The 8,557-nt window shown below is 49.5% G+C and overlaps 1 non-coding gene and 1 pseudogene across 1 annotated transcript; both read right to left on the reverse strand.

Annotated features, from left to right (window-relative positions):
* Positions 1–381: 381 nt before the first annotated feature.
* On the reverse strand, positions 382–536 carry LOC146724132 (5.8S ribosomal RNA). Its single transcript, XR_014924194.1, has one exon. It is a non-coding gene; the product is annotated as a 5.8S ribosomal RNA (ribosomal RNA).
* An 819-nt stretch (positions 537–1,355) lies between these two features.
* LOC146724133 (small subunit ribosomal RNA) lies at positions 1,356–2,084 on the reverse strand (annotated as a pseudogene; the record flags this gene model as incomplete).
* Positions 2,085–8,557: the final 6,473 nt, after the last annotated feature.

An 8,557-nucleotide genomic window follows, 5' to 3' on the forward strand; every position in this document is an offset into this window, starting at 1 on the left:
GTTTGTTGCTCCCTTCGCGCGCGCTCTTACTCTCATCCCATTTCTCCTCGGCTCTCGCGTACACACACGACATGGATACACAAACACGCTTCCCCTCTTAATTCGCGCAGCATTCTCTGGGCGCGCGTTCGCCAACGTTTTACACGCTTGTGCGCTTCTCCTCCTCATTATTATTATTTCGGTGTGTCATTTCAGACGACGCCAGGATTTGCACCGCGGCCGGTCGGCGCGGCACAGACACCTCGGGCGAACGTCCAACGATGGCTCGTACGCCCATTGTAAGCGTTGCACAGGGCACAGACGACGCGCGCGCCATTCTCTGGTCGCCCGCGTCGTGGCCGTGCGCGCTTTTCGGACGCAAGCAGTTTAGGGTTACTAAAACGACCCTCAGCCAGGCGTGGTCCGGGAATTGTATCCGTGGACCGCAATGTGCGTTCGAAATGTCGATGTTCATGTGTCCTGCAGTTCACAAGTTGACGCGCAATTAGCTGCGTTCTTCATCGACCCACGAGCCAAGTGATCCACCGTTCAGGGTAATCGTTCGAAATTTTTGCGTTCGCGAAGAAACGCGCTTCTCGTTCAACCATCGTGGTCTCTTCTCTCGGACGAGAGAAAGAGAGAGAGAATAATCGTGGTGGCTCTTCGATCAGCCTGTCCGCGCGCGTCCGAGGACGCTCGCGGACCGCCGCCTCCCGCCAGGGAAGGCTACGGCACAAAGATAGAGTTGTGTGTTTCTCGTTCGGAGTGTCTCTCCCGCAACGGGAGAGCCGGGGCGGAAGCTCTTTGAAGAAACCGTCGGACCGACACAGTTGACAGATTGGTCGAAATATCATCGATCCCTTCTCTGTGTTATATATATATATTATAATAATATATGGGGGTCCTCTCGCTCGGCACTCGCGGTCGCACACCGTGTATTCTCGGCACGCTGACCGCTGCCCCGCGACAACGGGGAGGGCGCGCGTCGACGAACGTCGTGGGTGCTGCACACACGCGTGCGCGGGCATAGGTTACCACCGGTTCGCGCTCAACGCCGAATCGACGCTCTGTGTGTGTGTGTGTGGCCGGAGAATGGCACACACACGAGCGTGATCGCGAAGCGTCTCGCTCCGAATCGTCGTCGAACACCGCCGGGCGCGCTGCTCTGCTTGCCGACTACTTTCGGTCAGAGAGGCGCGACGGCGTCCGTCGTTATATCAAAACACAACAACAAATTCCGTCAAATCCGTTATTTTCTTTTTCTCTGAGAGCGCCTTTTCAGCGCGTCCATTCAGTCGCCGACTGCTGCGAGCGCGCGTCTCTCCCAAAAGAGAGGACCCTCGACGCAGAGCAGGACCTCCGGAACGTTAATGATCCTTCCGCAGGTTCACCTACGGAAACCTTGTTACGACTTTTACTTCCTCTAAATGATCAAGTTTGGTCATCTTCCCGGCAACATCGGCAATGCCGAGCCATTGCCGCGCACCAGTCCGAAGACCTCACTAAATCATTCAATCGGTAGTAGCGACGGGCGGTGTGTACAAAGGGCAGGGACGTAAACAACGCGAGCTTATGACTCGCGCTTACTGGGAATTCCTCGTTCGTGGGGAACAATTGCAAGCCCCAATCCCTAGCACGAAGGAGGTTCAGCGGGTTACCCGGGCCTTTCGGCCAGGGAACACACGCTGATTCCTTCAGTGTAGCGCGCGTGCGGCCCAGAACATCTAAGGGCATCACAGACCTGTTATTGCTCAATCTCGTGCGGCTAGAAGCCGCCTGTCCCTCTAAGAAGATTTGTTTGTACGTTGGTAGTAAAAACCCGCCAGCCGAAGCCGGGGGCCTTCGCGATACCATAAGGTACGCCTATTTAGCAGGCTAGAGTCTCGTTCGTTATCGGAATTAACCAGACAAATCGCTCCACCAACTAAGAACGGCCATGCACCATCACCCACCGAATCAAGAAAGAACTATCAATCTGTCAATCCTTCCGGTGTCTGGGCCTGGTGAGGTTTCCTGTGTTGAGTCAAATTAAGCCGCAAGCTCCGCTCCTGGTGGTGCCCTTCCGTCAATTTCTTTAAGTTTCAGCTTTGCAACCATACTTCCCCCGGAACCCAAAAGCTTTGGTTTCCCGGAAGCTGCCCGCCGAGTCATCGGAGGAACTTCGGCGGATCGCTAGCTGGCATCGTTTATGGTTAGAACTAGGGCGGTATCTTATCGCCTTCGAACCTCTAACTTTCGTTCTTGATTAATGAATGAGGGAGAGAATGAGAGCGTTGCGGAAGTGAGTGAGATAGCGTGTATGAGAGTAATTGGTGCGAGACTCCGTAAACTCCTGTTTACGGAGACGAACAAAATTTCTAAGAGTGCGAGTGAGAAAATACTGGACATTGTGGGAGAATATGAGGAACAGATGATGAAAATGTTGTGCAAAAATGAGAGAATACAGGGAAAACTGGATGAGTGTATGCGTCGAGCGAGTCGGGATTTAGCCTACGGCGAAAGTGGAATGAGCTATGCGAGCGTGAGTGCGAAAAATGTTGAAAAGAGCGTGATTGAAAAGGTACAGGAAGTGAATGTGAAAACGAGTGAAAACGAAAGAGAAGAGTTATGCGGTAATAGTGAGAGCGGATGATGCAAGTGCGAATGTGACAAGTGAGGAAGTAAAGGAGAGAATGATGAAGCATGTGAGCAAGTCACTGAATGTGCGTGTGAAAGCGGTGAGGAAAGTGAGGAATGGAGGTGTAGCGATTGAGACGATGAGCGAGAGTGAGTTTAAAAGAATAAGAGAGTGTGGTCAGTTTAAGAATGCTGGCCTAAAGGTTGAGCTGCCTCGCAAGATAGGCCCAAAGATCATCTTGTACGTTGTGCCGAATGATATGGCGAGTGAAGTGTTAATGAGAGAAATGTATGAGAGGAGCTTGAAAGGGCGAGTGGATGAGAGAGTATTTATGGAACGTGTGCGTGTTGTGAGTAGGAATGCGAAGAAAGATGCAACCTGCGGAAATGTGATATTAGAAGTTACGAGTGCAATAAGAAATGTGCTCTGTAGTGACGGACGAGTGTTTGTGCATTGGAAGGCCTTTAGGGTGAAAGAGTTTTTCAGTGTGCTGAGGTGCCACAAGTGCTTCGCATTTGGGCACATGATGCGGCAATGCACCGAAAAGGAAAGACTGTGCCAAAAATGTGGATGTGTAGGACACATGATGAGAGATTGTAAAAAGGAAAGTGTGTGTAGAAACTGTAAGCTGAAAGGGAGCAAATGTGATCACTCGGTTCTGTCCGAAGTGTGTCCGGAATACGTGAGAGCGTTAGAGAGAGAGAGAATGCGAGAATAAATGACGAATGAATGGTGCGTGAATGTGGTGCAGTATAACTGCCAGAGAGCGTATGCAATTATGTGTGATCTGGGTGAGATGATGCGCGAACGTCGAGTGAGTGTAGCACTGCTGCAAGAACCGTATGAAAGGCATGGACGTGTGGTGGGCTTGCCCATAGGTATGGATGTGATTGTGTGCGAAAGTGGGACGGTGAAAGCAGCAGTGGTGGTAAATGACTCTAGGTTAGACGTGATGTGCGTGAGAGAGTGTACGAATAGGCTTGGAGTGAGTGTGTGGTTGAAGGGGGACTTTGGCGAAATGTATGTGGTGTCCATGTATTGCCAGTATGGTAAGTGTATCGAGCCGTACTTGGCGTACATGGACAGAGTATGTGAGACGGCCGGGATGGTACACAGAGAGAATGTAGGTACGAATGAGGGCATGCGTAGATGGGTGTGCAAGGACGTAGACTGGGAAGGATATATGTGTGATATGCGAGAGAGTGCGTTAGAGGATGCAGCGAGCGCCATAGACGAAGCGGATGCGCAGAGCTGTGTAGAGCGAATGATGAAATGGATCCATAGTGCGAATAATCGATGGATGAAGAGATGTAAACCTGTGTATGCTAGGAAGCTTGTGTGGTGGACGGATGAGCTTGAGAAACTGAAGAAGGCTGTAGGAAGGAGCAGACGTGCCTACCAGCGTGCGAGAAAGAGGAATGGAAGCAGAGTGGAAGAAAGAATGAATGAATATAAGTATGTTTTGCGGGAGTATAAGGAGGAAATGCGAAGAGTGAAAGAGGAAAATTGGAAACGATTTGTGTGCGTGACTGGGAAGAGGGATCCATGGAGCGATGTATATAAGGTGTGCATGGGAAAGCGTGATAGGGTAAGATTAAGTGGCATAAAAGTGGGTGATAGAGTGACGAGTACATGGAAAGAAAGCGCGGATGAGCTAATGAAGAGATTCTTCCCGGCAGAAAGGACGAACGTGGCGATAGACGCCAGGGGAGACGTGAGGGAGGAAGAAAAGCAGTTTGAATGGAGCGAAGTGGATGTGGCAGTGAGATCGATGAAAGTGGGTAAGGCACCTGGTATGGATGGTGTGAGTGCTGAAATGTTGCGAGCGATTTGGCGTGCTGTCCCGGTATGGATGAAAAGAATGTATAATGTATGTCTGAATACAGCGTGTTTCCCCCCGGCATGGAAGACTGCGCGGGTGGTAGTGTTATTGAAGTCTCCCGATAAACCTAGGTCGGACCCTGGGTCTTATAGGCCCATTTGACTGCTGTCCGTGCTAGGGAAAGTGTTGGAGCGAATGATGGTTGGAAGACTCGAGCGAACGATGGGTGGAAGAATGTGTGACGCCCAGTACGGATTCGTAAGGAATCGGTCGACCGAGGATGCATGGAATCGAGTGCATGACTGGGTGAATGGGTCGGAGAGAAAGTATGTGTTAGGAGTGTTCGTGGACTTCAAAGGAGCGTTTGATAACCTAGAGTAGGAATGTGTGATCGAGAAATTGCGTGAGGTTGAATGTGAAGAAATTGAATTATGGAAGAGCTATTTTAGCGGCAGGCGTGTATGCATGATGGGTGCGTGTGACACAGTGTGGAAAGACGTAAAGCGTGGCTGCCCGCAGGGCTCCATCTGTGATCCATTTATATGGAACCTAATGATGGATGAACTGTTGTGGCGGCTGCGTGAGAGTGAATGTAAAGTGGTTGCGTACGCGGATGACTTGTTGTTGGTCGTGGAAGGACAGAGCGGAGCGGAGTTGGAGAGAAAGGGTACTAAGTGGATGAGAATGGTGTACGAATGGGGAGTGAAAGTAGGTGTGAGTGTGTCTAAGAACAAGACTGTGATGATGTTGATGAAAGGTAGTATGGCTGGGACGAGGCCTCCCAATGTACGAGTGAATGATAGATGCGTGAGGTATGCGAGGAGCGTGAAATATCTGGGTGTTTGTGTGAGTAAAAGGATGAACTACAGGTTGCATCTGGAGTGTCTGAGAAAAAAATGTATGAATGTAATGGGAAAATTAAGACGCGTGTTGAGAAATGAGTGGGGTTTGCGAAAGAAAGCTGTGACTGTGTTGTACAAAGGTCTGTTCATGTCGTGTGTGATGTATGGAGCGAGTGTATGGTATGGAGTGATGAGATTTAAATATGCGAGGGAGCTCATAAATAGGTTCCAGCGAGTGGTGTTGAGTGCGTGTCTGAATGTATGTAGAACGGTCTCCACGGCGGCCATGCAAGTCCTTATGGGTGGCTTGCCGTGGGACCTGGAGTGCGTGAGAAGAGGAGTGTTGTATAAGGTGAAAAGGGAATTAGTATGAGTGAGTATAATGTAGTGAATGATAGTGACTTGCGTGAGAGAGGTGTGGAAGGATGTATGGAATTGGTGAGTGAAAGGCTGTATGAGATGTGGCAGAATAGATGGAATAAGTGCGAGAAAGAAAGAGTGACGTATGAAATTATAAAGAATGTAAGGTTCGCGGGTGAGTGCCAAGAGTTCGAGCCTAGCTTGAGCCTGGGCTATATCCTGACAGAGCATGGAAGTTTGAATGAATTCCTGTATAAGCGTGGTCTGTCTGAGAGTGAGAGCTGTGCATGCGGAGCGGAGAGAGAGAATTAAAAGCATGTGTTGGTTGAGTGGCCAATGTATGGTGATGTGAGGAACCTGAGTGAGTGGGGTGTGATTGTGCGAGAGAATGGCAGTGTGGATGTGAGTCGCATGTTGGAATGTAAGGAAAGGTATGAAAGTGTTGGTGTGTATGCGAAGATTGTATTTCAGAGAAGGAGGGCGATGCTGAAAAGAGGATAAGAGAAGCCGATGTTCCCGAGGAACATAGGCCGACCACTGCCTGGGAGGTGTAGGCCTCCGAAAGCTGGGAGTGGTCTCGGCCACGAAGATCCAACCAGTGATCTTGACTGGTACCACGGGAGTCGGGTTGCCCAGGGGGATTCGTCCCTTGTCCCGGCAATTGAGGTCGGACTCGTGGGGGTAGTGGTTGAAGGCATGCTGGTTAGGGGCTCTCGGGCCTCGACGGGTGAGCAGCGTAAACAAATAAAAGGCTGAGGATAGATTCACTCTTCGCATTTCCTCCTTATACTCCCGCAAAACATACTTATATTCATTCATTCTTTCTTCCACTCTGCTTCCATTCCTCTTTCTCGCACGCTGGTAGGCACGTCTGCTCCTTCCTACAGCCTTCTTCAGTTTCTCAAGCTCATTCGTCCACCACACAAGCTTCCTAGCATACACAGGTTTACCCTCTTCATCCATCGATCATTCGCACTATGGATCCATTTCATCATTCGCTCTACACAGCTCTGCGCATCCGCTTCGTCTATGGCGCTCGCTGCATCCTCTAACGCACTCTCTCGCATATCACACATATATCCTTCCCAGTCTACGTCCTTGCACACCCATCTACGCATGCCCTCATTCGTACCTACATTCTCTCTGTGTACCATCCGTATTAACAATACGTTATGGTCACTCACTCCCCAGTCGGCTTTACTTCCCACTCATACCGGCACCCTCCATTCACGCCGATCACGAAAGTGACATCGATGTCACTCTCCCCATTCGGCCCGCTGAACGAGTAAAACTCGCTTGGCTCATTCAACAACATTCATCCCGCTCGCAATCATCCATTCCTCAATCACTCTACCACGCGCTTCACTCTCTCTGCTGCCTCCACCCTTGCTATACCACAAGGGAGAGACGGCATTCGCATCCATACCTATCAGCAGACGCTTTCTCCCGGCCGTCTCACATACTCTGTCCATGTACGCCAAGTACGGCTCGATACACTTACCATACTGGCAATACATGGACACCACATACATTTCGCCAAAGTCCCCGCTTCAACCACACACTCACTCCAAGCCTATTCGTACACTCTCTCACGCACATCACGTCTAACCTAGAGTCATTTACCACCACTGCTGCTTTCACCGTCCCACTTTCGCACACAATCACATCCATACCTATGGGCAAGCCCACCACACGTCCATGCCTTTCATACGGTTCTTGCAGCAGTGCTACACTCACTCGACGTTCGCGCATCATCTCACCCAGATCACACATAATTGCATACGCTCTCTGGCAGTTATACTGCACCACATTCACGCACCATTCATTCGTCATTTATTCTCGCTTTCTCTCTCTCTAACGCTCCCACGTATTCCGGACACACTTCGGACAGAACCGAGTGATCACATTTGCTCCCTTTCAGCTTACAGTTTCTACACACACTTTCCTTTTTATAATCTCTCATCATGTGTCCTACACATCCACATTTTTGGCACAGTCTTTCCTTTTCGATGCATTGCCGCATCATGTGCCCAAATGCGAAGCACTTGTGGCACCTCAGCACACTGAAAAACTCTTTCACCCTAAAGGCCTTCCAATGCACAAACACTCGTCCGTCACTACAGAGCACATTTCTTATTGCACTCGTAACTTCTAATATCACATTTCCGCAGGTTGCATCTTTCTTCGCATTCCTACTCACAACACGCACACGTTCCATAAATACTCTCTCATCCACTCGCCCTTTCAAGCTCCTCTCATACATTTCTCTCATTAACACTTCACTCGTCATATCATTCGGCACATCGTACAAGATGATCTTTGGGCCTATCATGCGAGGCAGCTCAACCTTTAGGCCAGCATTCTTAAACTGACCACACTCTCTTATTCTTTTCAACTCACTCTCGCTCATCGTCTCAATCGCTACACCTCCATTCCTCATTTTCCTCACCGCTTTCACACGCACATTCAGTGACTTGCTCACATGCTTCATCATTCTCTCCTTTACTTCCTCACTTGTCACATTCGCACTTGCATCATCCGCTCTCACTATTACCGCATAACTCTTCTCTTTCGTTTTCACTTGTTTTTACATTCACCTCCTGTACCTTTTCAATCACGCTCTTTTCAACATTTTTCGCACTCACGCTCGCATAGCTCATTCCACTTCCGCCGTAGGCTAAATCCCGACTCGCTCGACGCATACACTCATCCAGTTTCCCCTGTATTCTCTCATTTTTGCACAACATTTTCATCATCTGTTCCTCATATTCTCCCACAATGTCCAGTATTTTCTCACTCGCACTCTTTGAAATTTTGTTCGTCTCCGTAAACAGGAATTTACGGAGTCTCGCACCAATTACTCTCATACACGCTATCTCACTCACTTCCGCAACGCTCTCATTTTCTCCCTCATTCATTAATCAAGAACGAAAATTA

Source organism: Nylanderia fulva, unplaced genomic scaffold, assembly GCF_048542155.1.
Source record: "Nylanderia fulva isolate GAGA-0341 unplaced genomic scaffold, ASM4854215v1 Scaffold1473, whole genome shotgun sequence".
NCBI lineage: Eukaryota > Metazoa > Arthropoda > Insecta > Hymenoptera > Formicidae > Nylanderia > Nylanderia fulva.